The following is an 8,769-nucleotide window of genomic DNA, read 5'->3' on the forward strand; positions in this document are numbered from 1 at the left end:
ATGACCAGCTAGTGAAAGAAACGTGAGCTTGCCAGACAAGGATTTCGGTGTGGATTTTTGTCTTTATTCGATGATCTTAAACAAATGACTGTGAAACATTGAGGAAAGAACCCGCCATCCTTACACCCACATCTGGGTGTCGCTGTTTACATTCCTTTGTTGAGCCTATATCCTCATAAGCTTTTTAGCAAGAATATGTGGCGCACTTCCGTTTCACGGTCAAGACAGGATCAGAGGCCATGGATCCTGACAACAGATCGGTCTGTTTCATTCCGTCTTTTTCCGTGGTTACATCTACTGCCGCGTCTCGATTTATAAGGGAAACCGAGACAACCGACAAGAATGCGTTTTGTAGTTGGTCTAGGAATACAGAAAACATCGCTGTCATTTTCGGTGAAGAAAGTCAATTTTGTACAGTCTATGTCAACATAAATAAAATGTAAATTTGTTTAATGGAAAAACAAAACAGCGAAATTAAAACGGGGGGGGGGGGGGGGGGAGGAGGGGGAGGCGGGTGGAGAGGATAAGAGAGAGGGCGGCTACCAAGCCCCTGGAGCCAAAAGAGAAGCTGCCTAAACTCCCTTCTTTGACAGAAAGGATGACTCCTTTATTCCCACACAACTGTGGACGACGAAAGGGGCCACATGCTAACCCGACGAGCTCAGGGGAAGGCCTGCCTGGCGGTCTTGCAAACCGAGAGGCCTAAAGCCACCGCAGGGATGGTCTGAAGGGAGACTGTTACTGAGAGCAGTAGTGGTGGGTAGTCCCGTCCTACCTAGGCCGGAGTCTTCCCAGACCAGGTCAGTGTTTACCTTAGCATCTAAGACACAACATACCTATGCCATAAAATGTCAGAGGAACTTGGAACATCTCGCCGTCCCCGCCCCGCGCCCTCCCCCCCCCCCCCCCTCCCCACACAGACACAAGCAAATGCGCCTGGGGGCTCTGCAGGACAGAGACCATAAATTCCTTCATTGTTATTGTTATCACGTGTATTGTTGCCTGTTAACTATCTATCCTGCACCCACCTCAGGAAAAGAAGTAGGTGAGGCCCTGGCCGGTTTGGCTCAGTGGGTAGAGCCGAGGTCAGCCTGCGGCGGACCTTAAGGTCCCGGGTTCGATTTTGGGTCCCGGGCGCATGCCCGCCCGGGTCACAGGCTCGAGCCCCACTAGGGGGCGTGCAGGAGGCGGCCGATCCAAGATTCTCTCTCATGGATGAGGTTTCTCTCTCCCTCCCTCTCCCTTCCTCTCTGTAAAACATCAATAAAATAAATAAAAAGAAGTGTGCGTCTATCATTTCAGTTTGTATTCAATCCCAGAGGCCGCCCCCCCCCCCCCCCCGCGCCCCACTTTGGTACCTCCATCGCTCGCTCCCTCCCTCCTTCATCTATCACCAGTGGATTTCCTGTAACCCACTTATGTCTCCTCCTTGAATTGGATTGTCACGTATTAAACAAAGTGACGCCCCGGCCGGTTTGGGTCAGTGGGTAGAGCATCGGCCCGGGGACCGAAGGGGTCCTGGGTTCGATTACAGTCAAGGGCGCAGGCCCGGTTGTGGGCTCGATCCCCAGGAGCGGGTGTGCAGGAAGCAGCGGACGGGTGATCCTCTGTCATCCTGGACGTCTCTATCGCTCTCTCCCTCTCCCTTCCTCTCAGAAATCAATAAAAATGTATTAAATAATAATTTAGAAAAAAGAATGAATAAAACAAAGTGAAAAACAGCCATTCTCCGGAGCATTGTCCAAACCCCTTGCGGTTCTGCTTCCCGGCAAGTGTGGACAGTTTGACTCAAGCCAGTGATGCCAACTTACTTGGTTGTTGGTTTTTGTGGGGGTGGGTTTTTTTTGTTGTTGTTTTTTTTTAGGAGGGTCACGTGTATGTAGACTTCAGTGAGCCAGAGACTGAACCAAAAGGGGAGAATGATGATTTTTATTTTTTTTAAATGTATTTTATTTATTTATTTTTTTACAGAGAGGAAGGGAGAGGGATAGAGAGTTAGAAACATCGATGAGAGAGAAACATTGATCAGCTGCCTCCTGCACACTTCCTACCGGGGATGTGCCCACAACCAAGGTACGTGCCCTTGACCGGAATCCAACCTGAGACCTTTTAGTCAGCAGGCAGATGCTCTATCCACTGAGCCAAACCAGTTAGGGCTCCATAAGCTAGAATATGCGGAACACTTCCGTTTCACGGTCAAGACAGGATCAGAGGCCATGGATCCCGACAACAGATCGGTCTGTTTCATTCTGTCTTTTTCCGTGGATACATCTACTGCCGCGTCTCAATTTATAAGCGAAACCTAGACAACCTACAAGAATGCGTTTTGTAGTTTACCTAGGAAGAATACAGAAAACATAGCTGTTATTTTCGGTGAAGAAAGTTAATTTTGTACAGTTTATTTCAACATAAATGAAATGTGAATTTGTTTAAAAGAGAAACAAAGCAGCGAAATTAAAACGGGGGTGTGGGGGGGGGGGTGTGTGGAGAGGATAAGAGGGAGGGGTTGACCTATGCCATTTCGAAATGGCGGCGGCCAAGTCCCTGGAGCCAAAATGGAGGCAGCCTAAGCTCCCTTCTTTGACAGAAAGGATGACTCCTTTATTCCCACACAACTGTGGACGACGAAAGGGGCCACATGCTAACCCGACGAGCTCAGGGGAAAGCCTGCCTGGCGGTCTTGCAACCTGAAAGGCCTAAATCGACCGCAGGGATGGTCTGAAGGGAGGCTGTCACTAAGAGCACTTGTGGTGGGTAGTCGCGTCCTAGGCCTGAGTCTTCCCTGACCAGGTCAGCGTTTACCTTAACTGAACCTATGGTCCTTTTGCATGTAAGACAACACACCTCTGAAATGTCAGAGGAGCTTGTAACATTAGCCCCCCTACTCTCTCCCCCTCCCCCCCACCTCCGCGCCCCCCCCCCCCCCCCCACACACACACACAAGCAAATGCCCCTGGGTGCCCTGCAGGAAAGAGACCATAAATTCCTTCATTGTTATTGTTATCACGTGTATTGTTGCCTGTTAACTATCTATCCTGCACCCACCTCAGGAAAAGAAGTAGGTGTAGCCCTGGCCGGTTTGGCTCAGTGGGTAGAGCCGAGGTCAGCCTGTGGCAGACCTTAAGGTCCTGGGTTCGATTCGGGGCCAGGGAGCATGCCCACCCTGGTCACGGGCTCGAGCCCGACTATGGGGCATGCAGGAAGCCGCCGATCCCCGATTCTCCCTCATCAATGATGTTTCTCTCTCCCTCCCTCTCTGCAATCAATAAAAATGTATTTTTTAAAAAAGAAGTATGCATCTATCATTTTGCTTTATATCCAATCCCAGAGGTGTACCCCCACTCCCCACCCCACCCCCCCTTTCCTCCCTCCCTCCCTCCCTCCCTCCCTCCCTCCCTCCCTCCCTCCCTCATCTATCACCAGTGGATTTCCTGTAACCCACGTATGTCTCCTCCTTGGATTGGATTGTCACGTATAAAACAAAGTAACGCCCCAGCCGGTTTTGGTCAGTGGGTAGAGCATCGGCCTGGAGACCGAAGGGTCCCGGGTTCAATTTCAGTCAAGGGCACAGGCCCGGTTGTGGGCTCGATCCCCAGTAGCGGGTGTTTCTATCGCTCTCTCCCTCTCCCTTCCTCTCAGAAATCAATAAAAATGTATTAAATAATAATTTAGAGAAAGAATGAATAAAACACAGTGAAAAACAGCCATTCTCCGGAGCATTGTCCAAACCCCTTGCGGTTCTGCTTCCCGGCAAGTGTGGACAGTTTGGCTCAAGGAAACTCATGAAAGTTCTCTACGGGTTTGCATGTTTTTCCGTGAACACGACGTATACACCTGCTGGTTTCTGAGGGCGAGGCAACAGAGTCTGTCCATGAGGTCCGCTGTGAAAGGGTAGAGGCGTCTGTTTCTGCTGTCAGAAGCCAGGTCACCCTTAGGAAGAGTGTAGAAAACAACAACAACAAAAGACAGAAATTGGATTTACCAAGAGAAAACACACAGAAGCGAACCGAGGGATGCTCCGAGGACTGTGAGAGGGAATCTCCCCTTCTCCTCACTCATACCGCTTTTGGAAAAACGGCAATGATCCTAAGAGGTGAAGGTCCTGAAGCTCTCGGAGACGCCGACCGACCGGCCGGGGCTACTTTCCCCGTTCTTAACCCTACCCAACCAAGTCTCCCTCTCCCTGGGAGTCAAGCTTGTGTGCCCACAGCGGTAGGTAGGGGTACCCCACCGACCGACCGACCGACCGACCGACCGACAGACGGCTGTTTTAAAATCAGAACCTGTCCCCTTTCAATGAGGGCATGGGACAGGGGCAACCTATATTTTCCTGCTCAAATCGTCCCCAATTCACCTGATAGGGACTCAGAGGTTTGTCTCTGTCTGTCTGCATGTCTGTCTTTAAGCCAGTGACGCCCACATATGTTGGTTGTTGGTTTTTGTGGGGTTTTATTAGAAGGGTCGTGTGTTTGTAGACTTCAATGAGCCAGAGACTGAACCAACAGGGGAGAATGTGATGGTTTTTATTTTTTTAAATATACTTTATTTATTTATTTATTTATTTATTTTTACAGAGAGGAAGGGAGAGGGATAGAGAGTTGGAAACATCGATGAGAGAGAAACATCCATCAGCTGCCTCCTGCACACTCCCTACTGGGGATGTGCCCGCAACCAAGGTACATGCCCTTGACCGGAATTGAACCCGGGACCCTTGAGTCCGCAGGCTGACGCTCTATCGCAGTGATGGCGAACCTATGACACAACTCATTTTTTTTTTTTTTTTGGTTGATTTATTCTTTGTTAAATGGCATTTAAATATATAAAATGAATATCAGAAATATAAGTCTTTGTTTTACCATGGTTGCAAATATCAAAAAATTTCTATATGTGACAGGGCACCAGAGTTAAGTTAGGATTTTTCAAAATGCTGGCACGCCGATCTCAAAAGGTTCGCCATCGCTGCTCTATCCACTGAGCCAAACCGGTTAGGGCAAGAATGATGATTTTTAAAAAGGGAACATCCCGAGAGGAATCTCACCTGGAGATGGACTAAACGTATGTCTGTTTGCCAACAGTCCTTTCTCCATGATGAACTTCCACGACAGAGCCCGAGCGACCCGATTCATGGGGGACCCTCCCCGCTCAGAATGGCCCCAAGCAGCCCCAGAGGCTGGCAGAGACGCCTCTCACTCTCGCCTCTCACTCTCGGCTCGGCTCGGCTCGGCTCGGCTCGCTACCCATGTGTCCCCGTAGATGGGGAACCGGGCCGCGTTCCCTTGAGAGTCCCCTGACCTGAGGGCTGAGAGGAAGGGAGCGCTGGGGTGGGGGATGGGGAGTAGGGGGTGGGGTATGGAGCAAGCGGGAGGGGAGGAGGGAGGTCAGGGCGATTCATTCCAATGGATCTCACTCCAGGGCTTGCTTCATTCAAATGCAGAAAGCTCTCCGGTGACGTCAGGGCCTCGGACCTCCCTCGCCTCGGGCTTCTCCGAGTTCCCCCACCCTCAGGCCGGCAGCTCACCAACTTCAGGGAGGGAGGGAGGGAGGGAGGGAGGGAGGGAGGGAGGGAGGGAGGCTGTTGGAGAAAACCGGCCCGGCCTGTCCGGGTGGGAAAGAGTGCCCTCTATCGGCCAACCCAGGAACCAGCCCTCACCCGTTTAGGAATCCCGCGAGGGGGGGTGGGGAGCGAGAGGGAGGGGTTTGAGGGGCGTGAGTCCAGGGTCCAAGGCGAAGGTCAACAGTAGATCTCGGCGTCTTAGATCCCCTAGGAGGAGAGACATAGGTGGGAGTGGAGCGATGAGGGTCGCGGGAGGCCTGGTGAGGGATGATTTGACTCAATAACCCCGGGTCACCAGACCGGCCAGCACACTCTGCTCCAGTTGCCGGTTTTGATCATCCATCCCTCCACCCCCACCCCCCACCGCACACACCGCTCCAAGTGTGCCACTCACGACAGACACCCTTTTATCATTCATCTTTAACTTCCCCGTGGATGGATGGATGGATGGATGGATGTGTGAACATCAAAAAAGATTCAAATCTGTGGAGAATGTCTGTGAGTTCATTTGAGGCAATTGCCAGGAAGCAGATTCTCAACATAATGGGATAACACTCTGTAGAATGGAGGGTGTGTGTGTTTTAACCTTGTTGTATACATGTCAAGCAAAAGAGGAGATGTAAGTGGGTTACATGAACTCCGTTGGTGATAGATGAGGGAGGCCAGAGAAGGCAAAGCGGGGGTGGGGGTGGGGGGGCAGGAAACCTCTGGGATTGGATAAAAATTAAAATAAAATGACAGACACATACTTCTCTTACTTAGGTTGGCGTAGGATAGGTAACAGTCAGCAACGTACTCAATAAAAATAAGGGGATTTAAAAAGGAAAATTACACCCTAGCCGGTTTGGCTCAGGGGAGATAGAGCGTCGGCCTGCAGACTAAAGGGTCCCAGGTTCGATTCAGGTCAAGGGCACATGCACGGGTTGCGGGATGGATCCCCGGCGCCGCCGCCCGCCCCCCCCCCCACCCCCCACCCCACCTCCCAGGAGGGGGTGTGCAGGAAGCAGTGGATCCATGATTATCTTTCATCATTGATGTCTCTCTCTCTCTCTCTCTCTCTCTCTCTCTCTCTCTCTCTCTCTCTCTCTCTTCCCCCCATCTTTGAACTCAATAAAAACACTATAAAAAAGAAAGATTGACCTTTGTCAGGGAAGGTAGCAGCCTAGGACATGACTACTCACCATCACTGTTTGTTTGTTAAACTTTTAATTTCTGTCCATGGATGGATGGATGGATGGATGGATGGATGGATGGATGAGTGGGTGGATGGATGTGTCCTCCCTCCCTCCCTCCCTCCCTCCCTCCCTCCCTCCGCCCACCCGTCCGCTCACCCGCTTTCCACGGGAAATCCTCAGTCTCATGTCACACACTCACTGGTGATTACACTCGCTGCCTCCTTCCTCCCTGTGAAAAAGAGGAAGTTAAATGGACGAACCTGAAAGAGCCCCACAGGTGGCAACCGTGAAGCAAGTGCACACACATGTGTGCGTGTGTGGCATTTGTCAACAATGTAAGAAATCCTCCAACCTGTGCAGAATTTCTGTGAGTGTCTTTCAGCCAAACTGTCCAGAAATGTCGCTCGTACGCCGGGAAGCACAATCTCAACGGCGGGAGATGATGTTCCAAAGAATGGCAATGTCGGCCCCCTTATTTTATACACTCCAATCCCAGGAGGAGACCGTACGTGGGTTACATGAAATCCACTGGTGACATTTTAGGGAGGCGGGAGAAAGCAAAGCGGGCAATCCCCCCCCCCCCCGCCACCCCCCCCCCCCCCCCCCACACACACACAGGAGTCCTCTCATGGGGCGAACCAATCCTGACTCTAAAGTCGTGATCCTGACCCCGGGAGTTGTATTAAAAATCAAGCTAAAGGAGTGTGAATGTAAACTGTAGGCTTATCAAAGGTTCAAAGGAGGTCTGTGTTTACCACCATTGAAAGAAAACAAACCAAGAAAGAGATCAAGGGTGGGTCAAAACATCCTCTCTGGGACTGGGAGGGAGAGAGTTCCTGCATCTGTCCAAGAGGGTCATCTGCAGTGTTGAAAAGCCAGGGTTCAGCAACAGGGGATATTTTCTTCCTCTCAGGGATCATGAAAAGCATCCATGACAGTAAGGGGGTGAGTATGGGGTGGGTGCTGTCATTGAAAAGGCTAGGTGAGCAGGGAGAGCTATGCCATTTACAGGCATACCCTATCCACTTTTCCTTTCACAGAATTTACACAATGACTTAATGTTTAGTTTTGAATGGCATTACTTCTTGAGTCTCCTCCTCATTGTTTCCAAGTCTTTGGTTGATACTCAGGTGTAGGACGAATGTATGTATGTATGTATGTATGTATGTATGTATACTGTGTGTGAGCCCCAGGATGGACAGAATCTGGGGGGGGGGGCGGTGAGTGGAATAGACTGGAATGGAGTGGAGGAGCGGGGGAGCAAGAGGAAGGGAGAGAATTGGAGGGAGGCAGGAGGGAAACTGGAGAAGAGAGGATGCCAAAGGACCTCGTTAGTTAATGACACCGGGCATGGCTCTTATTCTGAGTTTTTTGTTTGTTTTCCTCGAATGCCACCTATGCAGAAAACAACCTGTGTGAAGTTCAACTAAGGTCACCCACACAAGAATAAGGACTACCCATTGACTGCAAGGCTCTGTAGTAGGCCGCCCGCTGTTTGCACTTGGCAGAGACTCAAATCTGAGGCAAGGGGAAGAGCGAGTAAGCTGGAGTAGAAGAGGGAGAGGTGTGTCCCCTACCCCTAGGAACCAAGTTTAGGGGGTTGAAGGGCCAAAAAAATAGAATAAAATAAAAAGAAAAAAGAAAGGAAGGAAGGAGGGGGAGAGAGGAGAGAGAGAGAGAGAGAGAGAGAGAGAGAGAGAGAGAGAGAGAAGAAGAAAGAAAGAAAGAAAGAAAGAAAGAAAGAAAGAAAGAAAGAAAGAAAGAAAGAAAGAAAGAAAGAAAGAAAGAAAGAAAGAAAGAAAGAAAGAAAGAAAGAAAGAAAGAAAGAAAAAAGAAAGAGAAAGAGGAAGGTCCTCGGTTCAGTCCTGACTATGACTTTCTGGGGCATGGCAGGGCACGGCACGGCACACCCGGTCGGTCGCCGCGAGTGGTGTGGTTTGTGGTTTCCAGCCAGAAACCCCACTGTGGTCCACTTCAGTCCACCTCATACCTTTCCTGGCTGGGGAGAGTTCCTTTGGATCACAAGGACAAACCCAAAGG

At 50.5% G+C, this 8,769-nt stretch overlaps 1 long non-coding RNA gene across 1 annotated transcript; it reads right to left on the reverse strand.

Moving 5' to 3' along the window:
- Nucleotides 1-4,519: 4,519 nt before the first annotated feature.
- Nucleotides 4,520-6,958, reverse strand: LOC139001125 (uncharacterized). Its single transcript, XR_011469863.1, has 2 exons — nt 6,886-6,958; nt 4,520-5,761 (listed from the first exon to the last, which is right to left on the reverse strand). It is a non-coding gene; the product is annotated as an uncharacterized lncRNA (long non-coding RNA).
- Nucleotides 6,959-8,769: the final 1,811 nt, after the last annotated feature.

The sequence above is a fragment of the Myotis yumanensis genome, unplaced genomic scaffold (assembly GCF_028538775.1).
Source record: "Myotis yumanensis isolate MYYU_CA2020_CCGP unplaced genomic scaffold, mMyoYum1.0.hap1 SCAF_103, whole genome shotgun sequence".
Lineage (NCBI taxonomy): Eukaryota > Metazoa > Chordata > Mammalia > Chiroptera > Vespertilionidae > Myotis > Myotis yumanensis.